This window comes from Tympanuchus pallidicinctus, unplaced genomic scaffold (assembly GCF_026119805.1).
Source record: "Tympanuchus pallidicinctus isolate F22 unplaced genomic scaffold, pur_lepc_1.0 scaffold14, whole genome shotgun sequence".
NCBI classification, from domain to species: domain Eukaryota; kingdom Metazoa; phylum Chordata; class Aves; order Galliformes; family Phasianidae; genus Tympanuchus; species Tympanuchus pallidicinctus.
This window is the reverse complement of record NW_026294659.1, coordinates 18,166,350-18,178,177: the sequence shown is the minus strand read 5'-3', so window position 1 is coordinate 18,178,177 and position 11,828 is coordinate 18,166,350. Positions and strand designations below refer to the sequence as shown.

General features: G+C 34.7%; 1 long non-coding RNA gene across 1 annotated transcript; it reads left to right on the top strand.

Moving 5' to 3' along the window:
• The first annotated feature begins 7,939 nt into the window (after positions 1–7,939).
• On the top strand, positions 7,940–10,330 carry LOC128076547 (uncharacterized). Its single transcript, XR_008204439.1, has 3 exons — positions 7,940–7,968; positions 9,963–10,082; positions 10,207–10,330. It is a non-coding gene; the product is annotated as an uncharacterized LOC128076547 (long non-coding RNA).
• Positions 10,331–11,828: the final 1,498 nt, after the last annotated feature.

The window sequence follows — 11,828 nt, the reverse complement described above, 5'->3', positions numbered from 1 at the left end:
GACAGCATTATAAACCCTAGAATCTCTAGGGCATGGGAGGTTGCATATTGCAAAAATTCCAAGAATTATAGTACAAAAGGTGTAAATCAGATTGCTGTTCACCAAGAAATGCCATCAGTTAAACTGACTGATACCCAATGTTTAGAAAATCAAAAGGCATTAGTACACCTTAATTCATATGTATAGTAGCACTTTTTTGTGGAGTAGAGTTTTCTCCAAAGAATAATTGAAATTTCCTTTTAAAATGGCCACAGTGATTGTAACTCTTACATTCATGAAGACAAAAAAACTAAAAGCAGACTTGTTTCAGTTCTCCATGTTGTTTATCATTAAGATCCTGTAGCATGGACAGCACCCTGAATACCTCCAAGGATCCAGGGTATGGCTTTTTGGGCTCAGGGTCAACCTAGAGACAGTGCAACTTGTGGTCTTGGAAGAGAGAGACAAAAACAGCCTTAGTATGGGATTGGATCTTCTTCCTCCAAGGTTGCTGGACCTGACCTGGCCTTTGTTCCAGGGGCTGCTTTCCTGGCTGAGTACACTAGTGACTGGGCATTAGTGCCTTGTGATGGCTAGGCTGTGGCTGACCCTGGTCATCATCCCCATCCCACCCCTTTCCAGCTTGCTGACTGACGGCTGAGGCTGGTCAGGGAGGGAGGGCACAGCTCTGCTGGCCTCTTGCCAGCCCTTAGGCTTAGACAACCAATTTAAACTGAGCATTTAACAGAAGAGTTAAAAGGCATTGAATAAAACAGTGCTGATTTAACCTCATTAATCTCACCTTACTTTGGGATGCAAAGTGGCATCCCAAAGTAAGAAATATTTATTTTATATTATATTTATATTATATATTAACTCCATATCCAACTAGGTGCCAAGAAAAATAGATTGCAAAGCTGTGTTCAGATGAGAAATCCCTGTGACCGATATTGAAGGCACAAGCTGATAGTGGTGATTGCCATTTTCCAGCCAAACACAAGTACAATGGTGGAACATAAAAGAGGTTTATGAGAAATACCATGCTGGCCCTGCTGGAAGCTCCATTCTTCAGTTTTTCCACAGGCACAGTACAACACGGACAACAGCAATAAAGTGGTGTTCTCACTATCCGCCCTACTGAAATGTGTGTTTTAAGCAACTGCTACATGGGTTGGAAAGTTTACCTTTGTCTCTGTGCCCGTTCTGTGTTTGGTCTTTTGGCTGAGTCTGCTAAGGAGCGGGTTGTGTGAGGTTACTTTACATTATATAGATTGGCAGCTGGCATTCTATCATCAAGTCCTATAGATGTGTGCCCTCCAGCTTCCCAGACACATGGCAGCAGTCAGTACTGACTTACAATCACCACCAGCATAATCCAGATTTCATCAAATGAATTTAACTCTGTTCACTGCAAATTCCTGAGTCACCCTGTGCTGCAGTATAAAATTTCCAAGAGAGAGATTCTTGCTGCTTGATCAGCTGTAGAAGACTTGAACTTATGGATGAAGAATTAAAAAAAATAGAATGTTTTATATTTCACAATGTTCATTTGATACATGCACACTATATAACTCACTTCATATTGATTCCTCCAGTTGCAAAGGAATTCTGAACAAAATTTATGTTCTCATCTGATACACACCTGAACATTCCACTTTACAGTTCAATTTTTCCTCATGAACATAAGAACCCTCTTAAAAACAAGATAAAAAATATTTTTGACATTAACTTTAATATTTTTATGACATAAGCACCTCAATTTTAAATGTCATTATATTTGTGCTTATTCAGTGGTCCACTGAATCTTATGTGAAATAATTTCCAAGAAATACAATAGGCTTGTTTTGATAAACCAAGAGAGACATAAGACAGATATATCACTACTGGAAACAACAAAACTTCATGCTTAAGAAAACTATAAGACAGGCATGAATAATCACACAGTAAAAATTCATATTTGAATTATATGCTGTCATTTCTTATAATCACTTTAGAGAGGCCACATCCTTGCTTTATCTATTCATTGCCTGTTTGACACCTAAGTCACAAGATCCACATTTGACACAAACTGACCTCTCACTAGTTTCAGACAAGCTAGTACTTTGGGACGGTGCTACCTACTGTATATGCAATTCTTATAAAATCATCTTTTAATTTTCTTGCTGTTTGAGAATCTGAGACGTGTGTGCTTGGAACAACACTGGCATTAATAAAAAGGTCAAATAAAAGTGCTTTTAATGGGCCAACAAAGCTGGGAACGGAGCCAGATTTTTATGGGCTAGCTTTGGCATAAAAGTAGACTTTCCACTCTCCTGAAAGCCAGATGTACTTGGTTGCTCTCCTCATCACTATAATCAGAATTCTTTGATGATTCTGAAGCTAGAAAATTACTGTTTAACCAGTTGTTCAGTTATATCTATAACAGGAATTGGAGAATGGTCTTCTTCTACCTTTAGGTTTATTTCAGATCTGCCTAGGCACCCGTCTCTACTACTTCTGGAAAAGGAATAAAGCAATAGACAATTGCATGCAAAGGCCTCCAACTTATGAGCAGGAGCAGATGAGAAAGTAATTGTTGCAACCAGAACTGGTTTGGCACTCTGAAAGGCTCTTGGTGCAAAGTCATGTCTAGGAAAGGAAGAGAGTAAATGCTGAGTAGTCAGTGGAATCAGCAAATTGACCACAATATTAATGGAAATTCTGCTGCATTAATTCTTCCTCTGTGGCTTTGATATTTTCCGAGACAAGGTCTGGCATTAACCTCTGTGTATTTTTTACTCCATTGCTAATATATTGATTTTAGCGGAAGACTACTTAGAGAAGAAGGTGTTACTCAGGCTAAGCATCAGCACTGAATCTGTTTGTGAGGAGTGAGACCTGAATTGAGCAATGATGCAAGAGTGAAATAAGTAACACAATGTTTGGAAGACAAAGAGTGAAACTTCGGTGATTCACTCCAGTGCCAAGATTCAAGGGTGTAAAAATGAAGTGGTTAGTTCCCTACAGACAGTTCTGATAATAAAATCTAAATGAATGTTTTGGGTCCTCTTATACTTTGCATAAATTCACACTCATGTTGTCATTGGAATACCTTCTCCCTTCCTGAGAGATTTTCCAGGAGAAAGTAATGTGGTCCATAATTCAGGTTTTAAAGGACCAAACTACTGTATGCATAAAATAGCTGGAGCTTTGTCAATTCCATCCTCACAGCTTGCTCTCCAGAACTGAGCTGGCAACGGAAGTGAAAGGAGGTGTCAGAGAATTTGCTGCTTTTGGGACAAAAACAGTGATTCTAAGAATGTAGTTTTCTTCTGGGTTTTGTCTTACTGGGAGAGAAGAAAACAATAATTTCACTTTCGGGATCTATGCAGAAATGTGAACGTTACAGGTAAAAGTAGTATATGAAGATAATGTGGAAGAAGACATATTTTACCTATTCTGATCTGTGAAATACTAGAATTAGGTTGACAAATAATATTTTTTTCCTGTGAATTATATAAATTCTTAATACATCTAAGAAAAAAAAAATTTACACACGTTTAAAACTTATGCCTCTGTTTTGACTTTAGTGGAACTCTATAGTGTGACTAGCTTAAAAAGTGGGCAGTCTGCTTTAGAGATTATTTTAAATGAACTTTCATTACTTTAGGATATTAAATGTAAATCTAACTGAAGGTGGAAATTTTTTTCAATATAAGTACTTTTAAAATTTCTCTTTTTCCAAAAATGAAATATTATTACTATCCTAATAATACCACTTAGCCTTGCTGAATTTTGCCAACTTGAATATTTCCATCAACTTCAACTCTGTTTCTTGCAGTCTTATGAGGAATTGGACCATAGGGAACTTTCCTTTTTTTTTTTTTTTTTTTTTTTTTTTTTGTAGAAACGGGATGCAATCTTGGAAAACATTCAGGGAACTTTTAGAATAAGGAAGAACACACTTTCTTTAGAATTTGGATTTGAAATACCCAAAGACTGAGAATTTCCTAACCAGCTTTGAAGAACTCAAGGCTTTTAGGCTCTTTGTTGGAACCCTAATGCCAAATTAATCAGAGCTTGATATTTTCCCAGTACTCCTAAATCTTAAAGTTTTCTGCCTAAAGCTCCAAATCTATCTCATCTACTAGGCCTTCTGAGGCTTCCAGATTCTACTCTCTCCACCATAATAACTGATGGAGATCTAGAAGTCATCAAGTTTTGTCTTATACCAAAAAAACTGGTTTTGTTTCTGAAAAAATATATTTTTCTCCAGATCTTTTGTCTTGAAATATTACACCCATAACACTAATAACACTCTATCTTACACTCAGAGCACTCTGTGTTCTGATACACAGAGAATACCATTTTGTCAATATGCCATTTTTCCCAAAGAGCAGAAATGCATACATGTCCAAAAAGTAAAGTCCCATGCCTGTTAATGCTTTTACTACCAGCAACTGACTGTTAAACTGATCAAGGAAAAATATCAAAATCTTCCTCTTAAACTAAATTTCGTAGGAAGCAGAGTATCCATGGCTTGATCCATATGTAGTTCAACTTTTGAAACATTTATTTCTATAAGCTTTAGGTCAGAATTAACAAATTACAGCGATGACATCTCTGTTAAAAGTTAGCAAAATACTTTTGATTTGCAGGTTCACAGAAGAGATCTCCATTCTGAATCGTTTAAAATATTAAAACACATCTAGGATATAATTCCTTAAAGTTGCCAAAACCAAAGACAATTTCATTTCATTACAGTCATGTGATGACAAGTCTAAAATCAGTTTCACTGTCAGTAATTATATATGATCTAGAGAGATAAATTTTATGAAATAAATGCTGACAGAATAATATTTACACATAACTAAAATAATATTTCTACAATTTGGCAGATTCATAAAAATAACATCTGTTATGTTTTTCTGAACTCACACATACTCTTTAAATATCACCCAGCAATGTTCTCCTTACCAGTTATTTTTATGTTTTTTTTTTTCCAGAAGTAAAATATATTTAATTAAAAAAATAATATAACTTTAATAATAACCATTATTCCATCTGTTGTATTTTTACCTGCAGGCAGCTAAGCATCACACAGCAATTCATTCACTCCCAACTCTCCTGGAGGGATGGGGGTTGAGAATCAAGAAAAACAATGTAGAGTTCATCGGCTGAGATAAAACCTGTTTACTAAGACAGAAAAGGAAAAGAAAAATAATAGTAATTATGTATATATATGTATATATTTACAAAACAAATGATGCACAATGCAATTGCTGACCACCTGCTAACTGATGACTAACAAATACCCCACCAGTGTGGGGACAGTGACTCCCCATCCCGGACTACTCCCCACAGTATTACAGTTTTTGCATGATGTCACATGGTATAGAATATCCCTTTGTCGTGTTTAGGTCAGCTGTCCTGTCCCCTCCCAGCTCCTTATGCACCTCCAGTCCCTTTGCTGGCAGGGCATCATGACAAGCATCATGACATTCTTGGCTTTGTGCATCATTGCTCAGCAACAGCTAAAACATCAGTGTGCTATCAACATTGTTTTTTTCCTAAAGCCAAAACAAAACATCATAGCACCAAAAGCAAAGAACCAGAAACGTTATGTTTTAGCGTCACATTGCACCAGGAGAGATTCTGATCACATATTAGGAAGAATTCATTCTCAGAAAGAGCACTGAGGCAGTGTCACAGGCTGCCCAGGGAGGTGGTGGAGTCACCGTTCCTGGAGGTGTTTCAGGAAAGGGTAGATGTAATATTTAGGGACATGTTTTAGTGGTCAATACTGGTGGTAGGTGGATGGTTGTCCTAGGTGGTCTTTTAGAGTCCTTTACCAGCCTTAATGATTCTATGACTCTATACTCACGGACTTGTACTTGAAGCTTAGACAGCCTATTTTAAAACAGAAGGTATTTTTGGCATCTTTTCTTGTTTAACATACATCTTGTTCAGTCATATCAACCAACTTGAAAATTAAAACAGTCTTGCACTTTGACCTCATCCGACCGGACTGTGCATTGCCTATGTGGAAGATTTAAATGCGTAATATGAACCCTGGTTTAAGAACTGGGGAACATTAGCTGTCTGGCCCCATTTTCAAACGACAGTTGTTCTTAATGAAAAGTTAGTCCAGGATTTTACCTTTCAGCACATGCCAATTTGAAAGATCTGTACAAATAAACTAGTTAACTGAGCTTACTAGGATACAAATAAGCATTGTTATGAGGCTTCTGTATATCCTGCTAAACATGTTTTAATTTTGAATTAAGAGGTAAATTGGACATCCTCAGAAGCAAATATGAGTCTAGTTAAATAAAAAGTTTCTCTATCTTTTGAATGGCTGGACATCTACACAAAGTATTTCTCAGCCTGTTCCTTTTATAACAGTTTATAATGAACTTACAAATATTAAGAAAATAAGCATGCAAGGATGTTGACTCTCTAGGTTAAAAGAAGGATCTGTGGACATTGGGATGTATTATCTTGTAGTACTTAAAGTTTGAATTAACTTAAGGAGAACAAAACAGATTCACTGAGAACATGAATAAATCCATCATATGACAAAGCAGTTCAATTAACACATGCAGCATTATCACAGACACAAACAGAAAGTAAAAATAAACCTTTGTAAAGTTTGTTTTGCAAAATAAAATGTAGTTGTCTTTCATTTTGACATCAAAGGCATAAATCACAATTTAAAATAATCACATTTGCCTTTTGAAGTCCTTATTAAAACGGACATTGTCCCATTGTGCAAATCCTACTTCCATAAGGAAATCTTTCTTTTCTCTTGTAGCTATAAAAAGAATTCTTTCTACATTTTACATAAAATCCTTTTTCTGGAAATTGACAGGTTGAAGGAGTTGGATATTAAAGGAAAATAAAGATGTTTTATTTCAGACTTATTCCAGTCAATTTTCTTATTTGAAGTCTGAAGCTTTCCTGGGCTTAACTATCACTGGCCTGATAAAGGTGAATCACAAAACAAAAAAATTTGAAAGAGGAGCAAATGTATTAAGAAGGCAAAAAAAAAAAAAAATCAAACAAGAAAAAAAGGTCTATAAATGCAAACTTTGTGAATCTAAAAAACAAAAGCAAACAAACAAAAAACAACAACAACAAAAATCCAACAAAACATGAGAGAGGAGAGAGATGAGACTAATTATGGAGGGAGTATCCAAAAAACGTTCTCAGAATCTTTTACATAACTATTTTATTGTCTCCTTTAAAATAACTTCTTTCCTTATGAAAATGAATCAGTGTTCAGAGGTGTTACTTAGTTTAGCAGCTGCCTGCTTTGTCTGAATTTCTATGCTTTCAAAAACCTTGTAAGAAGTAAAGTGTCATGTACCGGAGGCAATGGCTGCCTGAGTTCAGAGAGGCTAGTGGGAGATCTAGTTGTGAGGCAGCAGCTCTGAAATTACTCAGAAATCCTGCTTTTACCAATCTCAAATAAATCATACGTTTGGCAAAAGAACTGGAATATGAATGAAATAATTTGGAGACAGGAATTTCTTCCAGCAAATGCAAAATATCTTAGTACTCCCCAAGAAAGTACTTCCACCAAAAGGAAATCTGTACCGAGTAAGAGAACTTTGAGTGCTCCACATGATATCTTGTTTGAAATGAGTCACACAGAATACAGCACTTGCTACAGAAATTTTATGTGATGCTTGACATTACAACTGGAAGTTGTATCTTGTGATGCTCCTCCCATCAGGCAGGCCGAGAAGCAGAGGTAAAATCATTCTCCACTGACGTCAATGGGAGTTCTGCCACTGTCTGAGACCAGGGCCAGGAGATCACTCCAGGATTTTTTCACAGGTGATTTATCATAATTTTTTTTTTGTTTTGTTTTTATTTTGACAATTTCACAGTTGAGAGTCCACTTTGTCTTTTTATATATGGCATTTTAACATATTTCTATTGCTTATAATTTTTTTTTCTACTAGCTGGAATGTATGTTATAGCAAGATTTAAAAAAACATAAAGGTGAGTGTTGAAATCATGCTACTGTATGCTCACTAGTATGTGTTATTTACCCTTCTAATTGTGGTTGCTTCTACTTGTATTAGTGGGTGTCCTGTGGAATTTCAGGGGATTTGGCTCTTCATTTTGTGGTTCCAAGCCATGACCAACTTCAGAATAAGAAATCCTCCCATTCACAGGGAGGTAATTTTTGGAGCCAAGGATAATGCTACTTCTGTTTGCTGAATAATAATGTTATAGTTTAATTTCTATTTCTGAGAGCACAGACTCTAATAGCAACAGAAATTTACCAACAGTAAAAGGTTTAGCATGGATTTCTAGGTGTTCTATCTAAATGTCATGAAACAAGAATACTCTTACCATAAAAAAATATCTCTACAGAAATGATTTCCCAATAGAATAGGTTGAAATGTTCTGACAAGAGTACATCCTTTTTCTGTTTGCCATATCACACTAGTAGACATTTCATTGCACTATAGTATTTCATAAATATTTCAAAGAAAATGGATGAGTGTTCTGCTAGAGTCTTCACCTTATGAGCTATCGAGCTAACAATGGCTTAGTGAAGAAATACAACATGGGAATGCACTTGTTTCAGTGATGTTTAATGGCATTCTAGGATTTCAAAAGCTCTCTTTTTATTCAAATTTTTCTCTCAACTGAAATCAGAATTATATGCAAAAATTCAAGAAGAAGCAAGTGGAACTGAAATTACTGCTAAAATACCTATATCCAACTTTTCCTCATTAGAGGAATACTAGAAAGAGAGTAGAAAATACATAATTGGATATTAAAAATCAATATCTCATCCTGACTGGTGAAACAGAAAAAAGATGACCGAGCACTGCTTACTGCATAACCTATTTTTCCATCCAAAAACTGAAGAGCTAGGAAGTGCTAGCAGAAAATGAAAAACATGCCTTGTTCTCTTGAGTTATCATTGGCTTCACACCAATGTTTTGCATAAACCAAGGACAGATGTCATTATTTCTTGGCTTAAGGTAATTTTGTCAGCTCAACACTGCTTGGTTAAAGGACAAAACTATTTTTAAGCTGTTATTAATATTTTATAAAATTATTTGTATATAGAGGAACTGATATATATATTTTATATTCGATTCAATATCCAAGAACTGTTAACTGAAGCTTCACATATGAAAGGCAAATAATAGAGCATAAAGGCATTCTTTGTACTTCTAGCAAAGGCCAATTTATCAATCTAGTAAAAAATTATTCATGTAATCCTGTGCTGAGAAAATGTTAAATTTTCATGATCTTAAATTATTTAGCAATGGGTTGGAGAGATTCTGGTAAAGAAAAAATAATTATTTGTTTTAATAATGTAACAAAGTGATTATTTAATTATGCTAATTACTAAAACTTTCCAGAGTTCTAAGAAAATCTTAACGAGGAACTTTAAGGCCAGTTAAATTTACAAAGTATCATGTTACTGTGTTCTTTCATTTGTCAGTACTAATGGGAAAGGGACACTAACAGTACTGTAAAACAGATCATTCTCATTTTTAAGGGCCTAGAGGTAGTATAATTAAATTAAATGAAGGAGCATTTTAAAAGATTCTAATTTGTTACCAGTGTTTATGTGCTTAATTGCAGTTAGCTAATGATAGAATTTTGGAAACTGTAACTCAACAACTTGATACAGAGAACAATATTGCAGATAAAACAAATTCTGGAGCTACTTATGTGGGTAAAGCATTTGAAGTTTTAAAATATATTTCATTATTTGATCTAAAAACTGATAATAGAAGCAGAATTTGCACCTGCATCTGACTTCCAAGTGATATTTGAAAATCGAAATAGAAGCATTCTGCTGTTCACACAGATACAGAGCCACATGTTGTGAAGACAGGAGAAAATATTATAATAAATATAAATCAGTGTAGCGGCTATTAGTATAAAGCTATCAGAAAAAGCAGCTTCAAGAAATAAGTGAAGAGTGTGTCATCAGGAGGACAGTATCTTGTTTTTCTCCATAGGGAACTGAAAAAGCAGTCCTCAGGGGCATCACAGAAAAGTAACATATGCACTACTAAGACATCTGGAAACTACCTAAGGGACACCGTATACAACAAAAGATAGTAGGGTTCAGTATGGAGGTAATATCATTTTCTTTCAATTAACATTTTTTTAAATGCATGGTGTTAATCTGAAACAAGGTCTGGAAATGTTTTAATATTTTTTAATTGCAGTCCTATGATAAATATTGTTTTCTTTCTTTAGAGACGCTCATATATGATATATAGATGTGCTTCCAAGGTGCAATGGATTTACAACTATACAAAATCTACTGGAACACCTGTGGAAATCATAAAGATTATGATATTATCAGATGTGAATGCAGGAAAGCAAGCAATTTACACCCTTCCATCCCTACTTGCCTCCCCCAATAAAACAAAGCAAAACAGAAAGCAAAACAAGACAAAATACAACAAAATGAAAAATGGGAAAAAGCAGACTGGGAATAACAAATAACATATATACAGGTTATACTTGCAGACAGAAATACTTCCTTGACTCACTGTGTTAGAACTACACCTACCTATATTTCTATAGTTAAAACAACATATGGATGAGTCGAGTCAGTATTAAATTTCCAGATCTGAATCAGTGTCAGTGATCTTAGTAAATATGTTTAAATCAAGCATATTTTTTTTCATTTCTGCTTTGGATTAAATACAACAAAATGAAGACCATCTTATGGCTCCCAGTTAAAAATAAAAACAAAACAGAAATTTGTCTCAATTCAAGGACCAAAACATAGCATGAATCCAAACTCATAATAATATGGAAAAGAGGGCAGCAGTTAAAAACAACAATTATTGAAATGGTATATCCAAGAGGCTCACCTAATATGGAATGTGAATATCATTTTTTTCTTACCTATCTGCATTTTTTTCCTGTTAAAAACTAACATAGTTCACTTGTATTCTAAATAAATGATTTCCAACTACAAAATTATTCAAAATTACATCAGCATTATTCTACACTACCAGCAAGCTCAGCAAAAGGACAAAAAAAAAAAAAAAAAAAAAAAAAAAAAAAAAAAAAAGAATAAAAAAAAAAGCTTTACTTATTGTTTAAGAAATTTTGTTCTTTCTTTGTGCAAATGAATTTTGAAAATGAAAGTAGGACTCAAGAGAGTAAAATAATGATATAAATGGCACAACGAGATAACTGATACCAACAGTAGTTTTCTAGAATAGAAGTTGAGGTCAGTCATTATATTACTAATTCTTTCTTCCTTCACTCCTCTCTATGGGTACTTTTAAAATGAAGCCTACGATGTGTATGTCACATATGCACTAAATAATTATGAAGTGAACTCAAGTGTTAAGTTTCCGTCTTTGACAAAATATTATACACTGCCATCTCTATACTGACTTGGATCTATTCCTCAAAATGTCCTTGGCTTGAGAATGGCTTACAATAAAGTCTTGAGCCAAAGCAGGCATTTTCTTGGCATCAGGTAGGACCGCCTTTGCCCACTCAGAGAAAGTGTTGCAATAAACAGGGCTCAGTTTAACACCTATTTATAATTTTAAACAATATAGCCATTAAGTATTTATTCATTCGTTTGTAAAAAGAAAAGAAAGGTTCATGTCTTACTGAAGATCTATAGAAGCCAGGTACAGTGTGAGAGGGTGGTATAGAGAAGGGCAAGTTGCGAGTTAAACAGTGTAACAGAAACAGTGACTGTAATTGCTGTTTAAAATCCTGAGATAATTCTTTCATACTGATAAATATATGTCAGTAATTTCTTTCCTTTTTTAGACCAAAATCAAAACAAAAGTGAAACAATCTTGTCAAAATAAAAAATGTACTATTAATTTATCCACACAGCT